At 46.4% G+C, this 17,985-nt stretch overlaps 1 protein-coding gene across 1 annotated transcript in view; it reads left to right on the top strand.

Moving 5' to 3' along the window:
- The first annotated feature begins 13,719 nt into the window (after positions 1–13,719).
- NPS (neuropeptide S) overlaps positions 13,720–17,985 on the top strand; it is a 40,682-nt gene continuing 36,416 nt past the window's right edge. The window contains exons 1-2 of the mRNA XM_032116283.1: positions 13,720–13,888; positions 17,395–17,819. The gene's annotated coding sequence lies outside the window, so the exon portion shown is untranslated. The remainder of the gene's footprint in view (positions 13,889–17,394; positions 17,820–17,985) is intronic.

Here is a 17,985-nt window from a genome sequence, read left to right as displayed (position 1 = left end):
ACCTTGGCCAGGGAATGGGCCAAGGATCCAGAGGGGCCAGGTTTTCACCATTTGGGACAAGTCAGGGATTAACCTCCGCCAGGTGCTGTCCCTCTGCTCAGACGTGAGAGCAGCTCCACAGGGCTTTCTGACACAAAGTTCCCTGAAAGAAGTGATTCAGAGGTGTCAAGTTTCTGGACAGTGGAAAAAACTGGAATTTTAATTGTCACTTCTTGAAGAGCAGCTTGAATTCACTTAGTGAAAGTTACCTCACAGTGCCAGGATAGAAAGGAGAAGCCCTTGATTCCATTTCCCTGAGTCTCAGCGTGGGAGTGAGGGGGGATTTTACAGGTGCACAGATGAGTCCCACACAAAACCACCCAAGATTTGTTGCACAGGGTTTGTTTGCTTTTTAATCACATTTATTTTCACTGGGAAGCTCAGCAGAAAGGTCACTCCTCTAAGCTGGTTCCTGTAATTGACATTTATGATTACTGAGATGTCTCCCATGGTACCACAAATTCTGAGGGTAAAAATGTTTTTAAATTCAGTTTTGTGTTAACATAGGCATTTTTCTTTACCTTGGCTGTAGTTCTGTGTGACTTTACAGAGGAAAAGGGTGAAAAGTTTGCAGTGGAAATGTATTTATTTATGATACATGAACAGAGGTTCATGCGAGTGCAGGTACAGCTGTGTATTCATGCACACACATCAAACACACATTTTTAATGTGATCTCTCTCTCACTGACTGCTTGAGGTCTCCACCTTCTTGCTTCATGTTAAACATCTTCCTTGTCAATTCTTGTGGCTGTTTTGGGGACCATCCCGTGCCAGAAGTTTGATGTGGTGTGAGGCCAGGCTGTGGCTGCATCCCCCGCACAAACCAGGGAAGGCTTTTCCACTTTGCATCCACACCTTGCCCTGGGATAAATCAGTAAATTGGAGCATGTCTAGAGATTCCCCCATGGAAAACAGACCGAGCACTCGAGTGATGGTGAGCCCTGGAATTCAGGGTTTTCCTCTGTCCTCAGTTTTTAGCAGTAATGGGAAGCGTGCGGTCCAGCTGTGCTGATATTTCAATTTCCTCTCGTTCTCCTTTTGTACTTTCCATGCCTCTAAACTGAATTTCAGGCTTGCCATTGCCCTCTTCTTGGGGCTGCAGAAACGTGGGGATCATTACAAGCACTTGGTTAGTGTATGGGGTCTCTCCAGCTGTTCTCCAGTGAGGCTATTTATAGGATTTTTAATTTCCCTTGGGTTTTTTTCATATGTATTCTGCAGACATGAATAATTACTGTAAATTGTGTTTCTCTATTGAATGATGCTTCTATTTTTCATTTCCAGCGTGTGTGGCATTGTATTCCAGCACTTCAGTGGGAAGTGGCTGAATTAAATAACTCATTTCCCAGCTAAGGAAAGGTGGCTGTGGGCTGCAGTGCTGGAGACACGTCCTGACCCCCTTGGGATGGCGTTAAGATGCCAATATTGAGAGATTCCTCTGCCCAAATTAAGGTGCACGGGAGACCATGTGCTGGAGTCAATCGTTCTGGTTTTATTTAACAGTAAATGTGAGGTAGAGAGAAGAAAGAAACAGAAAAGAGAGGAGAGAGATTAAGCAGAAGATATTTGTCATCAACATTTGAGAGAGTCCTTACAAGGAGAAAGCAAAACCAAACCCAAATGTGGCTCTGGTTCCTATCAAGGCATTTTTGGTGTGTTCTCCAGTTGCTGGCTGCTCTGCCCAATTTTATTTCATTCTCCTGTGGCTGTGCTTGCATTTCCTCAGTGCTGCAATCCCAATTTAAAATGAGTTTTCTTTCTCCGTAATTCCTACGAGCGATGCCGGATCACTGCACTGCCAGTGGAAAACCCAGGAAACCAACTACAGAACCTTCCTGGACTACAAAAAGAATTCCTTAGCAGGATATGAAGCGAGCAGTGGGAATGAAGAGGGACCCAGGCACCGTTCCAGAGCAGTGTGACACATTCCGTGTGGGATCACAGCGACTCACCAGACACGGAATGGTCAGAGAGGTAAAACAATCCCAGCAGCTCCAGGCTGGGCGAAACATTTCTCAGCTCAGCATGAATTATGCAGCTTAAACCACTTATTAACATGCCATTTAACAGGATGTACACTGGTTTGGGGAGCGTGTTCTTGCAGCAAGAGGAGAAGGCATTGCAGAGAGCAGGAAGTTTGGTTAAGCTGTAATTACTGTTTCTCTGGAAATGAGATGTGTTTGCCTGCATTTAATTGCATGAGCTCAACAGCTCACCAAGAAAAAATCCAAAGAAATCAACCATAAATTAAACAATTTTAAAAGTATAATGCCTTCTTGCAAAAGATGAGGCACTTAATACCTACTGGTGTTATAGGAGGGCTGTCCTGAGATATTTTTTACATTTTACTGAGATCTGGTTGTCCGTAATATTCCGTTTACTGGCTATAAACTTACTTCCATGAGTTTATTACTGTGTACAGTTGGTAAATAGGTTTGTTGTTGCTTTTTCCAAGCAGTCCATTATTGTTGAGCTGCTCCTTAGAGGAAGAGAATAGAAGAAAAAAAATGGAAATAATGGGATTTTTAAAGAAGTTTGTGTCTTTCCTGACTTTGTAGTCCCTGTGGAGCTGGGCAGAGATCTGTGGGAAGTTACATCTTACTCTTGTGTTGGATTATCCTTCCATGTGGAGAGTTGGGAATATAAGTACATGTCCAAACGCAAAAAACCTTGGGAAGAGACAGAGCTCCTCTGAACCTCCCATCAGAAGGACCTGGAGAGAAATCAGTGTTTGGTCTGGTCTCGGCTGCTCTGTGGGCTCTGGACTCGGTGGCAGGGAAGTGACTTTGGAAAAGGAAATTCCTTCTCTCTGGTGTGAGGTTTTCTGGGATGTGGTGTTTGTGTAAGGTCAGGAGCAGAAATCGTGTCTTAGGTTAGGCCTGGTCTCTTTCACACCTGGAAAATGGGAAGTTGTGCTTGGATTGATGGCAAGAACAGGGCTGGAGCTGCTGTTCAGTGGGAGAGCTGGGGGTGTTCACCTGGAGAGGAGAAGGCTCCAGGGAGACCTCAGAGCCCCTTGCAGGGCTTAAAGGGGCTCCAGGAGAGCTGGAGAGGGACTGGGGACAAGGCATGGAGGGACAGGACACAGGGAATGGCTTTAAGCTGAAGAAGGGGAGATTTAGATGGGATATTGGGAAGGAATTGTTCCCTGGGAGGGTGGGCAGGCCCTGGCACAGGGTGCCCAGAGCAGCTGGGGCTGCCCCTGGATCCCTGGCAGTGCCCAAGGCCAGGATGGACATTGGGGCTGGGAGCAGCCTGGGACAGTGGGAGGTGTCTCTGCCCATGGCAGGGGTGGCACTGGATGGGCTTTAATGTCCCTTCCAACCCAAACCATTCTGTGATTCCATGGTTTTCTCTCCCATGCACTCGGTACCTCTGAGGCTGTCCCAGAGCAGCTGCAGGACAAGTGCCAGCTCTGTGTCCGTGGGCACAGGCTGATCCCGGGGTGGGCACCTGTCCCTGGCACATCCCTGCTGGGAGGGGGCTGCTCTGTGCCCGGCTCTGTGCCAGGATTGCCTAACACGGAGTTACCCAAGTTCAGCAGAGACACTTTCCTTTCCTGCAGGCCATTGTAGAACCACTAAAAAACACCCCAAAGCCTCAGCAGGGGACTCCTCTCTCTCCAGAACTCCTTGTTCCTGCTGCCAGGGAGCATTAACTGGTGGCATGAGCTAATTGGAAGTGACCAGTGACCGCAAAGGCCGGCTGGGAGCGAGAGCCCGGCTCCCTCTGGTCTGCACACACCGACAGCTGCATTTAGGATGTGCTTTTTGTTCCCTCCTCTTTCTCATGCCTTTCCCTCCACAGTTTCTGTTATTTCAGAAGGGAAAAATTCTTAAAGGGGACAGCAGGAACGTGTGGTTCATGAAAATGAGGGTGAGCAGCTTTCACCCACCCCTGGTGTCCTATGGGCCAGAGCATGGGGATGGTTTTCAACAGGAAAAGGGGGAATGGCTTTAAGCTGAAAGTGGGGGGATTTAGATGGGATATTGAGAAGGAATTGTTCCCTGGGAGGGTGGGGAGGAGCTGGGATAGAATTCCCAGAGCAGCTGTGGCTGCCCCTGGATCCCTGGCAGTGCCCAAGGCCAGGCTGGACATTGGGGCTGGGAGCAGCCTGGGACAGTGGGAGGTGTCCCTGCCATGGCAGGGGTGGCACTGGATGGGCTTTAAGGTTTCTTCCCATCCAAACCACTCCATGATTCTCTGTTTGGAATTCCAAGGCATGAGCTGCCTGTGCCTGGCACTGCCCTGGCAGCTGTGCTGTGCCACCCTTCATCCCCATGGGCCCCTGAACTCACAGCCTGGACCCTTCATCCAGTTTGGGAATGGCACCTCCTGGCTTGGACACACCCCAGAAGCCAGGGGGACTCTCCCGATGGAGATGTGGGGCTGGAGACAAATTTTTTCCTGTCAGAAGTTGGTGCAGTGGGAGAGCAGAGGTTCAGGGGGAACCTCAGACCTCATGGAAGGGGTTTTGTGATCCAGCCAGGAATTTGTGCAGGTATCAGATGATCCCTGTGCTCCATCCTGCTGGCAATCATAAATCAGTGAGCCCATTACATTTGATTTTCACTCCAAGAAAAATGAAAAGGAGGGAAGCCAAATGCTCCCCTATTTTCGCAGATAATTTACCTGTAGCCGAGCTGTGAAATGAGTGGTGCTTGCATTTCTCTTCTCCCTTAAAACAAAATGATGGAGCAGGGGAAGGTACCTTCAGGCAAGAGCAGAGCTGGTGGGGAAACAAAGTGGAGCACGTGCTCCTGTTGTGTTTGCTGAGGGATCACGTTTGTGTCTGGCAGCTCCCTGAGTCCTGGAGCTGGGAACGGTGGACAAAGGGGGAATTGGGAGGGAATACCCCTGGAAATAAGGGTAGCAGAAAGAGCTGGAAAATGCATCCCTATTTCCTAACATCTGGATACCTCAGAGCCCCTTGCAGGGCCTAAAGGGGCTCCAGGAGAGCTGGAGAGGGACTGGGGACAAGGCATGGAGGGACAGGACACAGGGAATGGCTTCCCAGTGCCAGAGGGCAGGGCTGGATGGGATACTGGGGTATTCTGGATGCGGAAGCGAAATGTGAATGTGTTTGAGGCCAACGTTTTCTACATAATATTCCCCTAAAAACCAGCGGTTTGATTTCTTCTTTCTGCTCAGTCTCACATCTAAAAGGGAAATGGGAGCTGAACTTTGAAAGGTGCCCTGAAGTTGGTATTGGCAGCCGAGCCTTGCGTTATATACCCAAGGTTCCATGAGACTTGCTGGCTTCAGTGGGTTTTGCTTTATCTAAACCGGCCCGAAAAAGAAACAAACAGAGGTGTTTGGATTTTGATCATGGCAGAGCTGTGCATGTCTTCTATATTGCCAAAAAAATCTGTGTATAAATAGTGCCATCTCAGTCCTCTGGGAAACACCTCAGTGATCTTCCAGCTTCATCCTGCTCCCTTTTACATCATCCTGTTCTGTGCCTTACATAACCCTGCTCCTCAAACCTCCCTGAAACGAGCTGGATGCAGCAAAATCCCCCTGGATGTGCAAGGCAAGAGCTTGGCCTCCTGAATCGAGTCTTTTATAATTCCTGCAGCTGTGTTTTAATGCAGGTTTGGGTTGGGTTTGTTTAAAAACCCTACAAGGGGGTTTTAAACCTTTGTTGTCTCATTCCCAAGTGGGAAGGATTTAGAGAAAGGGCCACACGTAAAGCTGTGGGACATTCAGCCCTTTGAAAAGCAGGTGCTCTCCCTAATTTATCCCATGCTCCCCCAAAATCCCTGGATTTGGGTAGGAGCACCCAGGGAAGGAGAACATCCCACCCCTGACCTGAGGACTGAGTTTATCTGGGTGCATAATTAAAGATGACACCTCCATTCTCTACAGCCTCACATCCTGCTCCTTGCCCTCCATGGATCTCTTGTTCCCGTGGCTTTGCAGGACTTTTCCTGTCTCTCTCCAACTGAATCAAGGCTTGGAGTCCCATCAGCCCTCGAATCTCCCTGCAGAGCTCTCCACCTGCCCCTCTGCAGCGCAGAGGGGTTGGCAGTGCAGGAGCACCCAGGGAAGGCAGATTTCAATGCTTTCTCACCTAAAAGGGTTGGATTTTATCCTCGGTGACCTCACTTCCCAACAGATCCCTCTTACCAGGCACTGGTGAGAGAAATGGGATTCAACCATTCAGGGGAAAACTTTGGGGTGGGAATATTTTGGGGCTCGTTCTAAGCATTCGACCATTTTCCTTTATTTAGGGAAACATTTGTTTGCTGCAGCGCTGCCGAAAGTGCAACGCCAACACAGCGCCAGGCTCAGCAGCTCAATCTGCCCATTCCTCCTTCAGCCTCGGCCTTGTCAGGCTCCATTATTCTCAATACACTTTGACAGTTCTGGGTTAAAAAGGCATCAATTACCTTTGGAAATGACCCTTTCCCATAGGCTCAGCTCCATTCCTGCTGACTTTGGACGTTCCCTGTGCACAGGAGAGGTTTGGGAGGGGGAGGCTGCCTCCAAATGTTGCATAAACCCATTTTATTGCACTTGGCGGTGGCTGTGGCACTTGGTGGCAACCGTCCTTCTTGAGCACATCAGGGAGACAATTTAATTATTAATAGGGCTGGTTTCTCTGGGTTTACTGCCATTTCACTCCTCTTGGAACCTGTAAAGCCTGGAAATACGGAATTCTGTCCCCGCTGGAGAACTACAGGCAGCTCTGCTCTGTGCTGGGCAGAAAAACAAGTCCCAGTTACAGAGGTGACCTCAGAATTTTGTCTTCGCCAGTAAAATCTGATCAACACCTTTGCAAGTATTTTTATTTTCTTTGGTTCCTTTGTCGTTCGGCTTTTTAAAACATTTATTTATTTATTATTTATTTAGAAAAAAATATATAAATTAAAAATAGGGAAGAGCAGGAAAGGAGCAGAATGGGCTTCTCCAGGGGGTGGTTCATCAACAGGTGCTTAAAATTTCCTTCTGGAGGAACCTCCCTGTGCATCCAAAATGCACTTCATGGATCAGTACCTGGATCCATGGGGTCTGGGTGGGCAACCAAGCCAAAACTTCTGATGTTTTATAGCAAGGAATAATTTAGCTGTTTATAACAAGTAATAACTGCAGCTGGTGTAGGACAAGTCATCAGCTGAGGTCTGGGTTGCAGCAAAAGCCACAATTTCTTATTTTCCCCCATTTCATTTATTAATTTCTGGCTGGGTTTACCCTGTGCCTGACCCATTCTGCTGTCACAGCCTCCCCTCCCCAAATCAGTCTTTTGTGCCTCTTTTCCCTGCCAGGGGAGGATTTGATCCTGGAAATGTTGGGATTTCGTTCCTAACCGGAAAATAAGGAGGGGAACTGCCAAGCAACTGTTGTGACCCAACAACAGAACTGCCCTGGATTCTCACATCTTGTTTGGAAATTTGATGACAGCCTCATTGCCCAGGGGTACAACATAATCACTTCTCAGTTCACTGATACGCTGCCTTTCAGCATCTGCACTAGATGTGTTTTTATCCCCACTGCTTGTAAGAACACTTCTTAATTCTTCAGATGCACAGGGAGGGAAAAGAAAAGCCCAGCTCAAGCATAGAATGGCTGGAATTTTTAATTCTGAATGTAAATATGCTTTGAAAATGATTCTTTCCACCCCCTCACCACCCAAATTCTTCATTGATGATGCTGGGTTTTGTCTTTATAAACATTAGCCCTGGATAACACCAGCAGAGCTGCTTCTGGTGTTGTATCTGCCAAGAAAGCTTGGGAATATCTGAAGCACCATTTGCAAAAGTTACTGGAATTTCCTGGAGTGAGATCAGGTGCTGGATGGAGCATTTTGGGTGCTGCAATATCAGGCTGATGGGGTTGAGATAGTGGATGTAGTAGATTCTATCTGTATATTCTACTGTGTCTATATACTCTTCTTTACATGGGTGTGAAACCCCACCTGAAGGGAAGGGCTGCAACAGAGTTTCCATCAGTGGTTACTGAAGGACAAAGAAAGAAAATTTTTCCTTTAAAAAATTTTAGGTTTTATCCTGAAAGGTCCTTCCAATAGCACATTTTTGGATTGTATCATCTGAATCCAGTGTTTCCATCAGTGGTTACTGAAGGGCTGGTGAGACAAACTTTTATTTTAAAAAAAATGTCATTTAAAACAATTTGGTCTTTATCCTAAAAGGTACTTTCAGTGGCATATTTTTAGCTCATATAATCTGAAATCAGTGTTTCCATCAGTCTTTACTGAAGGGCAGACAGATAAAATTTCAATTTAAAGAATTTTAGGTTTTCTCCTGAAAGGTCCTTGCAATGGAAAAGTAATTTCAAGGCCTGTGTTTGGGTCGTATCAAAGAGCTCAGTAAAACAACTCCATAAGTGAGTATAGAGGAGATGTTCTCACTTTGACTCTTCTCTCCAGAGAGCTGCACTTGGATCTTCCAGGGACACTTTTTGTGCTCAGTTCCTTGAACCCAAAGTGGTTTCACCTCAGTTTTGGTGGGATTTTGGCCTCAGTTGAGTTCTCCTGACCTTCCGCAGCCGCGCGGAGCTGCTGGAGCGTGGGACGGACTCTGCCGACCATGGGGAGCCCCGTTCTGGAGGAAACAAAACCTGCCCGTGCCTTGCTGCTGAGATCTCTGCAGACATCCCTGCAGTGAGGTGACACAATGGGATAATGTCCCAGGAAAACCTTCCCTGCTTGTCCCAGACCTCCCGGAGCCGCCCTGGCTCCTCCTGCTGCCTCTCCTGGATGATCAATCCCAATTTCCCAACCCTCCCTCCACGGACAGGGATATAAAGGAGCTCTGGGATCCTCTCTCCTGGTTACCCCATGTGTTTCCCAAGGCATTTAAAAGATCTTTAGTCCCTACACTTCTGTTTCTCATGGATAGAACAGGGCCTGCACTCGCCCATGGCCAGCGTGGATTTCCTCAGCCAGCAGCGATTTGCAGGGAGTTAAACAAGGGAACAAGAGGAGGGAAATATTGTATTTGCACCAATAAGTTTGGGGTTTTTTGCTTTTTCTTACAAAAATCACATTGTGGCTTTCATTTATTCCAGCTGTCATTTGGGGAGCATCAAACAGAAGATGGGTGAAATGTTTTATTTGCATTATTAGGGTTTTTGGGTGGGTTTTTTTTACAAAAATCATAGTTTTGTTTTCATTTATTCCAGCTGCAATTTGGGGAGCATCAAACACAAGATGAATGAAGTGTTGTATTTCCATCAATAAGTTTTTGGTGGGTTTTTTTACAAAAATCACATTTTTGCTTTCATTTACTACAACTAGAATTTGAGGAGCATCAAACAGAAGATGTGTGAAGTGTTTTATTTGCATTACTAGGGGTTTTGGGGTTTTTTTTTTACAAAAATCATAGTTTTGCTTTCATTTAATACAGCTGCAATTTGGGGAGCATCAAACACAAGATGAGTGAAATGTTGTATTTGCATCAATAAGTTTTTGGTGGTTTTTTTACAAAAATCACATTGTGGCTTTCATTTATTCCAGCTGTAATTTGGGGAGCATCAAACACAAGATGAGTGAAATGTTTAAGTTTTTGGGGTTTTTTTTTTACAAAAATCACATTGTGGCTTTCATTTATTCCAGCTGACATTTGGGGAGCATCAAACAGAAGATGGGTGAAGTGCTTTATTTGCATTAATCGATTTTTGGGTGGGTTTTTTTTACAAAAATCATAGTTTTGCTTTCATTAATAGAGCTGCAGTTTGGGGAGCATCAAACACAAGATGAGTGAAGTGTTTTATTTCCATCAATGGGGTTTTGGGGATTCTTTTTTTACCGAAATCACATCGTTGCTTTCATTTCCTGCAGCTGCAGTTTGGGGAGCATCCCCAGTGTGGCTGGAGCTGCTGCAGCCCCATTGTTGCAGGTGGGTGTTGCTGGTCCTCAGCTCATTTTAAAAACATAGAACTCTTGTTGTACCACCAGAAAAACAACCAATATAAAGGAATGGGAGAGGAGGCTGCTGATAATCCCAACCTTTTTTATTTCCCTACGATCCGTTGTTCCCTCTCCGTGGTTTTAATGGATGGGCTCATCCTACAGCTATCAGATTCCTCATAATTTATCTGAATTTACAATTTCCCAGCTCTGAGAGAGCTGCTACTTTTCATATTTTTGCCTTTGTGCTTTTTCTTTTCAGCATCTTCTTCTTTTTAGAGTGTGCAATGCTCTGTGCTTTCCAGGAACTGCAGCTCTATTTCAATTTTGCCCTAAATATCCTGTGCCTTGGTTGGTTAAAAGTGCCAGAGCACTTTGGAATCTTCAAACTGGCTCTTAAATTGCACAGAAAAAATGGGAAAATCTCTCTCTGTGGCCTTCTCCTACAGGGCAGCATCAAACCTGACAGGGCTCTTTGCTCCTGGAACACAGGGAGCAAATTTAAAGGAAGATCTAAAGCACTTTAAAAAGCCATAAGCAATAAAAATGCCTTTCTCAAGCTGCATGGAGACAATCCTTTTTTTTTTTTTTCCAAGGGTAGTTATTTATTTATTAGGAAGGGTTCAGAGAGGAGTTGTTTATCACATGTAATAATTAGTCCTGAAAACAAGACCACACTGGTTTAGCTCAATTAGAAAAAATCATTATTTAGGCCAAAATTTTAATTATTTCCTCAGAAAAATTATCTATACCTGGCAACATCCTGCAGTCCTCCCATCCTAAATGTCCCATCCTGAGGGATGAGCTGCAGCCCAGCAGTTTGGAGTCACCCAGAGGGTGGCTTTGAGGTTTATTTTAGTTCTGTTTGCTTCATTTTGCTTCCATTTCATCAGTTTGATGTTGTTCCTGTGCTGAGCTTCACATTTGTCTGTGTCTCGTGAGCTCCTTACTCCACTTGCTCCAGGAATCAGGGACCTGCTGGGCAGCACCTGATGCCTTAGGTTTTAGCTTTTCTGTTTTTCAAATGCTGCACTGCCTGGTGTGTAACTCTGGAGTTTCCTGTGCCCTCTCAGCTGCTGCTCTCTCACGCTGGTCAGACATAACAAACCTCTCTAGGTTTGCTCTCCAAGGACACCTCGATGGTCCCAGGCCCCAAAATGTGTAAACTAAAGTCTTTGAGAGGAGGGGCAAACTGGGGGTGATTACATCATTAACTGAAGCTTTAATTGGAGAATTAACCCTGATATGCAAATGAACCAAACTTAAAAAGGTGTGAAGAACCCGTGACCCAGGGTCCGTCTTGGGTGAGGCCTTTTGGACTGCCCAGGGTGAGCCTTTGAAGGCCCTTCAAATAAATACCTCCTTTTATTCTCTTATTCTTGTCTCGTCTCTGGTGTTAGGTGCCACCTCAGGCATCATACCTGCCTCAGCTCAGAGACAAAATTACCCTCAGAACTTCAAATCTTCTTTCCTGGCAGCTCTGCCCTGGTCCTGTTTGAAGCTGCACCCCTGAAGGGAGTTTCTTACTCAACCCCCAGCCAGGAGGGGCAAGATTTCTCTCTGTAAATCAAATTAAACAGTTGGATACACAATGTTGGTGCCAGTGTTTTAAACCCTTGGCAATCCAAGTTTTTCATACCAGTTTTGTTCTCCCAGGCAGAATCTTAGAATCTTTAAGGCTGGAAAAGCCTTCAAAGATTGAGTCCAACCCTTAACACCCTAAACCAAATCCTGAAGTACTTAGGAGCTATTTTCATTTTACTTTTGCTGTTGTTCTCACTGTTTTCACTGTCACAGCCCTGGGAGATGCTGCTCCTGACAGGACCTGCTCTGGTGCTACAAAAAACCCAATTTTATCAGTTTTCATCTGAAAAGCACTGGCTGGAAGAGCTCTGGCAGAGGCAGGCAAAGGGCATTTTAATGATTACATTTCATTACCTCACTGGTGTCACCTCAAATCCTCCCTCTTCATCATCCTGAAACTAATGGAAGGCATTAAAGGAGCTTCAGTGGGCCCGGAGTGGCCCAGGGTTGTACCAAATGCATCAAAAAATCACAGAATAGTTAAGGTTGGAAAAGTTTCTAAAATTATTGAGCCCAACCATTCCCCAGCACTGCCAAGGCCACCACTGACCCCATGTCCCCAGGTGCCACCTCCACAGGGCTTTTGAACAGAGCTGGTCCAAAGGCCTGCAGCTCATTGCAGAGGGAAAGCAGAATGGAGACAAAATCAGAATTTTAAGTGTCCAAGGCCAGGTTGGACAGGGCTAGGAGCAATCTGGGATAGTGGAAGGTGTCCCTGCCCATAGCAGGGGGTGGAATGAGATGAGCTTTAGGGTCCCTTCAAACCCAAACCATTCTGTGAGTCTGTGATTCTATGATTTTCCATCCCAGACCCGTTCCTAGTGGTTTTCTACTTTAAAAAAAAAATAGGGAGCCTTGGGAAAGCATTTTCCAGTTGGGAAAAATATCAGTGGAGAGTTGTAAAGCTTCAGCAGCAGAAGGTGAGCTGTCCTGGAGGGGCTGCCATCGTTCCAGGCAGGGCAGGAGAGGTGGGGGACCCATCCCAGGAATGTCAGGAGAGGAAGCCAAAGCAGAAATCCATTTATAAAAACAACCCCACGGTGCAGTTTTGACTGACTGGGCTTTTTCTTGTTCTCTAGACGAAGAAGATTTATGTCTTCAGTGAGATTTAGTTCCTGTCCTGCCTTCCCTGACAGCATCCCCTGGCATTTCCCTCACTGCTGGTGAGAAATGTCCCTCAGGAAGGGGATCCTGTCACACAGACTCGAGCTACGCCGGGTTTGTGGTGACCCCTGGTGAAATCTGTCAGCAAAAGGAGCATTATCTGCACTTGTCTGGCATTAAATGCATCCCAGCTGCACAATAACCATCATCATGATCCATGTCCGTGCAGGGCCTCGTGCTGCCTGGCTCCTGACAGGCTTCCTCAGGGCCCCTCCAAAAACCTGGATCCAGCCAGGGACACCATTCCTTGTTGATCCTGACTGGGATTAGCTGCAGCACAAACCAGGCTTTGGCTTTGCCTCAGTCAATGATTTCATCCGTCGTTTCTGCCCTCACTGCTCTCCTCACCTCCAAATGCAGCTCTGGGAGGGTGGCAATGCTGCCCTGCAGCCTCTGCCTGCTTGTTCCCTCTCTTCTCCCCTGTTTTTTGTGTGGAATAAAGACCCTTCAGCACTTCCAGACAAATCCATGTTCCTACAGCAAGGAGCTGGCAGTAGGTCCCAGCTCATGGAAGCTTTCTGGAAGGGTCATTTCGGTGTCTGTGAGCAGCCACAGACTTCTTACATCCACAGGTTTTTGCAGAGCTGACTCCTTGCAAATATTTTGGAAGCAGATATTTGGCAAAGCAATTAAAATTTGTGAGGACTTTATTGCTGTCAGTCAGGTCACATGTTGGGGTATTTATTTCATCCAGTCCCTGTGTGAAATGCCTTCATTTTCCAGTGCTTCCTGGAATAATTAATAATTCCTGGAATAGTGTTACTTTAATTCTGAAATTTACCTTTATAGACAGTGTTTTGCACCATTTTTTGCACCATTCTTGCTTGTTGGAATTAGTGCATTTAGTCTTGTGCTTGGGCTGCTGATAATGATAAACCGCCTGAAGAAATGGAAATCCAGTTGCTGCAAATCCCAGAACCATATTTTAAAGGATGTCGCTGCCACATGCTTTACCCATGCTGGGGGCAAATGTCTCATCTGGGGATGTTTTTCTGTGTCAGTGCTTTTTCTAACTGACTTTGCCCTTGTAATGATTTCTCTTAAATTATTTGACAGACAGTGAAAGTCCAGTTGCTGAAATCCTGGAATTTTCCATCATCATTGAACCTGCATCCAACTAAACATCACCTTGAGAGTCCCGAGCTCCCAGCCTGTCACAGCTCCTGTCACAGCAGCTGCCTGCTCTCTGTTCCACGAGAGAAGAAGACTGAAAACCTCTTCTTTCCAAGGTAATTCCTTTAATTCACACTTCTCTAGCTGCAGCCTCAGACTCAAAATACGTCCATCCCCATTTCTGTGGGCAGGGGAATGCATTAGGGATGGAAAGGGATGGATGGGAATGGTCAGGACCTGCTTGCTGCAGACAAATGGAGCCCTTTGTGGGGCCTGTTGTAGGAATTAGTTGGAATTGCTTGTCTGAGGACATCTGATTATAGAAACTGAGGAGCTGAAGCCTTTGTGGGAGTGTTTTTCCAGTTCTCTGCTCCCCCAGGACAGGGCTGGATGAAATACACTTGTACTGGCACAGAGAAGTTCCGTGTAATGAGATGCAAATGTCACCAACCAAATCAAAACATTGCAACGATCCTAATTATGAAAATAAATGTGGGCCCTGCTAAGAGATGTGAACCATTGCAAAATAAATCCTGGAGTGCAGGATAAATCACCCAGGCTTAGAAGCAAATAACCAAGGGCTCCATAATACAGAGACCCTGTTTGAAATGATAATCTCAAATAATTGAGGCACTTCATTTACAACTGGATATTGTCCCAGGCTTGTCCAAAGATTCCTGAAGCTCTCAGTGATTCCACAAAGGGAAATCTGCTCCATGATCTGCAACATATGGTCTCTGTGGCTACCAAATTTAAATCCTTTTTTGGGGCAAGACACAGTGCACCATAAATATTGATTCATGTTTTGCACTTAACACAGAATAAAATAATTCCAGAAAGCCCTAAAGCCTGAAGTGCTGATGGATTTTTCCAGGGGCAAAGGCAGACAAAAGAACACATAGAGTTTTCCAGCAGCGTCCCCCAAGGCAGCAGAATCACCCTTTTATTTCCAGGGTTGTTTCAGTCCAGGCATTTTTCTGCTTTCTATGCAGCAGAACAGCAGAGGGGAGCAGTTGATGTGATGTAAAGGAAACCTGCGGGGTTTTTTAGGGTTTTTATCCAGAATTCATCCTGGAAAGTCCTGCTGTCTTTGACCCGCTAACCCTGGCTGCCTGGAGTTGGGCACTTCTCCACTATTTCATGATGCTCCAGCGCATTGCTCTCCCTAAAAAATGTGTAGGGACATTTATTTGCAGGAAAAAAAAAGTACCTATTAAAAAAAAACAACAACAAAACACCTTTGGCTTGTCCAGTATGTGAAAGTCTTTTATCTGGGTACTTGACATTCTGTTTACTTGCTCAGCTTCATCACAAAACATTTCCTGGTGAAACTACAGAATTGCTGTCCAGATCTATTTTATTTTAATTTTTTTTTTGTCCTTGACATGGGATTTGGTACTCCTGGGGAAACAGTAGTTTTCTCCTCTGCATTGAAAAACTCTTCTCCTGGAGCTTTCTGGTGACATCCTCTCTGCTGGTGGCACGGAGCTCTCACAGAGTGTTGCAGCTTTTGCTTTCAGGAGGGAATAAAGGAAGGGAAAAGTGAATTTGGGGGCTCTGCTGGGACTGTTCAGGTGCAGTGATTTTTGCCATGGGTCTAGATTTGGTGCAGTTGCTTTGGCAGTGCTGGATGGTTGGCTTGGAGTGCCTAAGCAGATGGAAAAAATGGATGTCAGTCGTTTTGTGGCATCCCTGGCAATGCTGCACCGTGATAATATCTCGGAGCTGTATTTGGGTTTATTTTGTTTATTTGGGTTCATTTTAATGAGCCCCCAGAGCAGGTTGGATATCCAGGGCTGCTGCTGGGCACGGATTCCCTCCCTGCAGGAATGCAGCTCCCAGCCCTGGCAGTGGGTTTGGCCCCTGCACGACAGAATTCCCCCTCGCAGGGCACCGTCCCTCCAAGTGCTAATTTGACAGCCAAGGGGCTGTGGGAGCAGGGATGTTGGAATTGCCATCCCAGCCCCTGGAAGCTGTTCCTTTGGTTTGCTGCTGAGGGCATTGGCAGCAGCTTCATCAGCCTCTGCTGGGTGGTGTCAGACTGCCTGGAATTCACTGCTGAGCCAGGAGAAAATGGGCAAAAGGGAACTCCCCTTCCCCTTCCCTTCCCTTCCCTTTTCCTTCCCTTTTCCTTCCCTTCCCTTCCCTTCCCTTCCCTTCCCTTCCCTTCCCTTCCCTTCCCTTCCCTTCCCTTCCTTTCCCTTCCCTTCCCTTCCCTTCCCTTCCCTTCCCTTCCCCCTTCCCTCTTTCTTTTTTCCTTCCCTTTTCCTTCCCTTTTCCCTCCCTTTCCAATACAGAGAGGCTGGCTGGTAACAGGACACAGAAGATCCTGTGTTCTCCTAAACTGAAATCCATGGCACATCCACCTGTGGTAGGATTAATTTCACTTCATTCATTATTAACATTTTCTCCAGAAACTGACTTTCTGAAAATCTCAAATCACATCCAAACACAGCTGAAATATTAAGAAAATAATAAAGGAAAAAGTCGAGGCAGTTACACTTGAAATGTATGTTAGGAATCAACTGTCTGCAGTTTCCTGGAATTTTAATTTTGTTTGAGCAGTCGGGAAGGAGCTGAGTGTGTTTTTAGCAGTGTTTGGTGTCAGCTGGGTGGAATAACCTCTGATGGTGACCCAGCAAAAACCCCAAGGCTGCCTTGCCCTGAACATCTAAAGCTCCAGATGACTTTTGGATGCTCAAAAACTGATGCATGTTTATGTTGGCAATAAAAAAAAACCCAAAAAAACCCCATAGGGAATGGAAGACTCGATTATATTTTTCTGTTCTATTTAACAAGGAAGGTGCCATATAAATTAGTAGGGATGTGTATAAACACGGTTTAATAAATGTGAGAAGGAAGCTGCTTCCACCTCCCAGAACGGGGAGTTTATGGCCCTGTGCAGTGTAATTGTGTTCAGATGAGTGTGAGCACCATAAACTGCAGAGAGTCACTGAGCAGGGGTGGAATTCGGAATTCTGGGGGTGAACGGGACCCCCCTGAAACACTGAACTGCAGAATTTGTGTCAGAGACAACAGGGAAAGGGTTTTGGTTTGTTTGGATTTTTTTAATGTAAGACTGGAAAAAAACAGCACAAGATTCTCCCAGACTGCTCCCGCTGGAATTTGCTGTTTAATCACAGAATCCTGGACTGGTTTGGGTTGGAGGGACCTTAAAGCTCATCCAGATCCACCTCCCACTGTGCCAGGCTGCTCCCAGCCCCAATGTCCAGCCTGGCCTTGGGCACTGCCAGGGATCCAGGGGCAGCCCCAGCTGCTCTGGGCACCCTGTGCCAGGGCCTGCCCACCCTCCCAGGGAACAATTCCTTCCCAACATCCCATCTAAATCTCCCCTTCTTCAGCTTAAAGCCATTCCCTGTGTCCTGTCCCTCCATGCCTTGTCCCCAGTCCCTCTCCAGCTCTCCTGGAACCCCTTTAGGCCCTGGAAGGAGCTCGAAGATCTCTGGACCCTTCCCCAGCTGAGCACCCCCAGCTCTCCCCGCCTTCTGTTGAGACACTTTTCCATTAAACCCTTTATTTCTTCCACTTTTCCATGCACGTGAACTGGATGATCCCAATGATTCCTTTAACATCCCTGTTTGTCTCTTTTTGACCCTTCCAGGGGCAGGAAGCTGGGAGTGCAGCACCTCCAGCGCTTCCTCCTGCGGCTCTTCCAGCTGCCCCTGGGGGATGAGCACTCAGAGGGAAGACCAGAACATTCCTTGCTGACCTCAGGGATTGGAGACAGACCCTACAAAGGCCTTGTAACTCGGGATATAAATCCCACAGGGATTTCAGCCTCTCTTTTTTGGCTGCAAGGCTTTCTGAGCAGAGGAGTGGCTGCGGTCGGTGCCCTGGGAGCCTCGAGCACAAGCTGCAGTTTTTGAGCATCTGTTGCAAAGCCTGAATTTTCTCTCTATTTCCCTGCGTTGCTTCCCTGCCCATGACCTAAATTATGAGGAGAAGATATTAAAGCCTGGATTTCAACTTAAGAGCTGACTACACCCACAGGAGGAATTAAAGCCCAGTGTTGTTTTCTGATTGAAGGTAAGCAAGCAGTGAAATGATACTGCTTTCCTTGTCTAAACTGCTGCCAGGAGTAGGACATTTGGAGCAATATCCTGCTTTTCTTTATGGATTTTTGTCCTCTAAAATCAGTCTGGTGCCCCAACCATATTTTCATGGCAGGGGGTTGGAACGAGATGGTTTTTAA

The sequence above is a fragment of the Corvus moneduloides genome, chromosome 8 (assembly GCF_009650955.1).
Source record: "Corvus moneduloides isolate bCorMon1 chromosome 8, bCorMon1.pri, whole genome shotgun sequence".
Taxonomy (NCBI): domain Eukaryota; kingdom Metazoa; phylum Chordata; class Aves; order Passeriformes; family Corvidae; genus Corvus; species Corvus moneduloides.
This window is presented reverse-complemented; position numbering and strand designations above follow the sequence as displayed.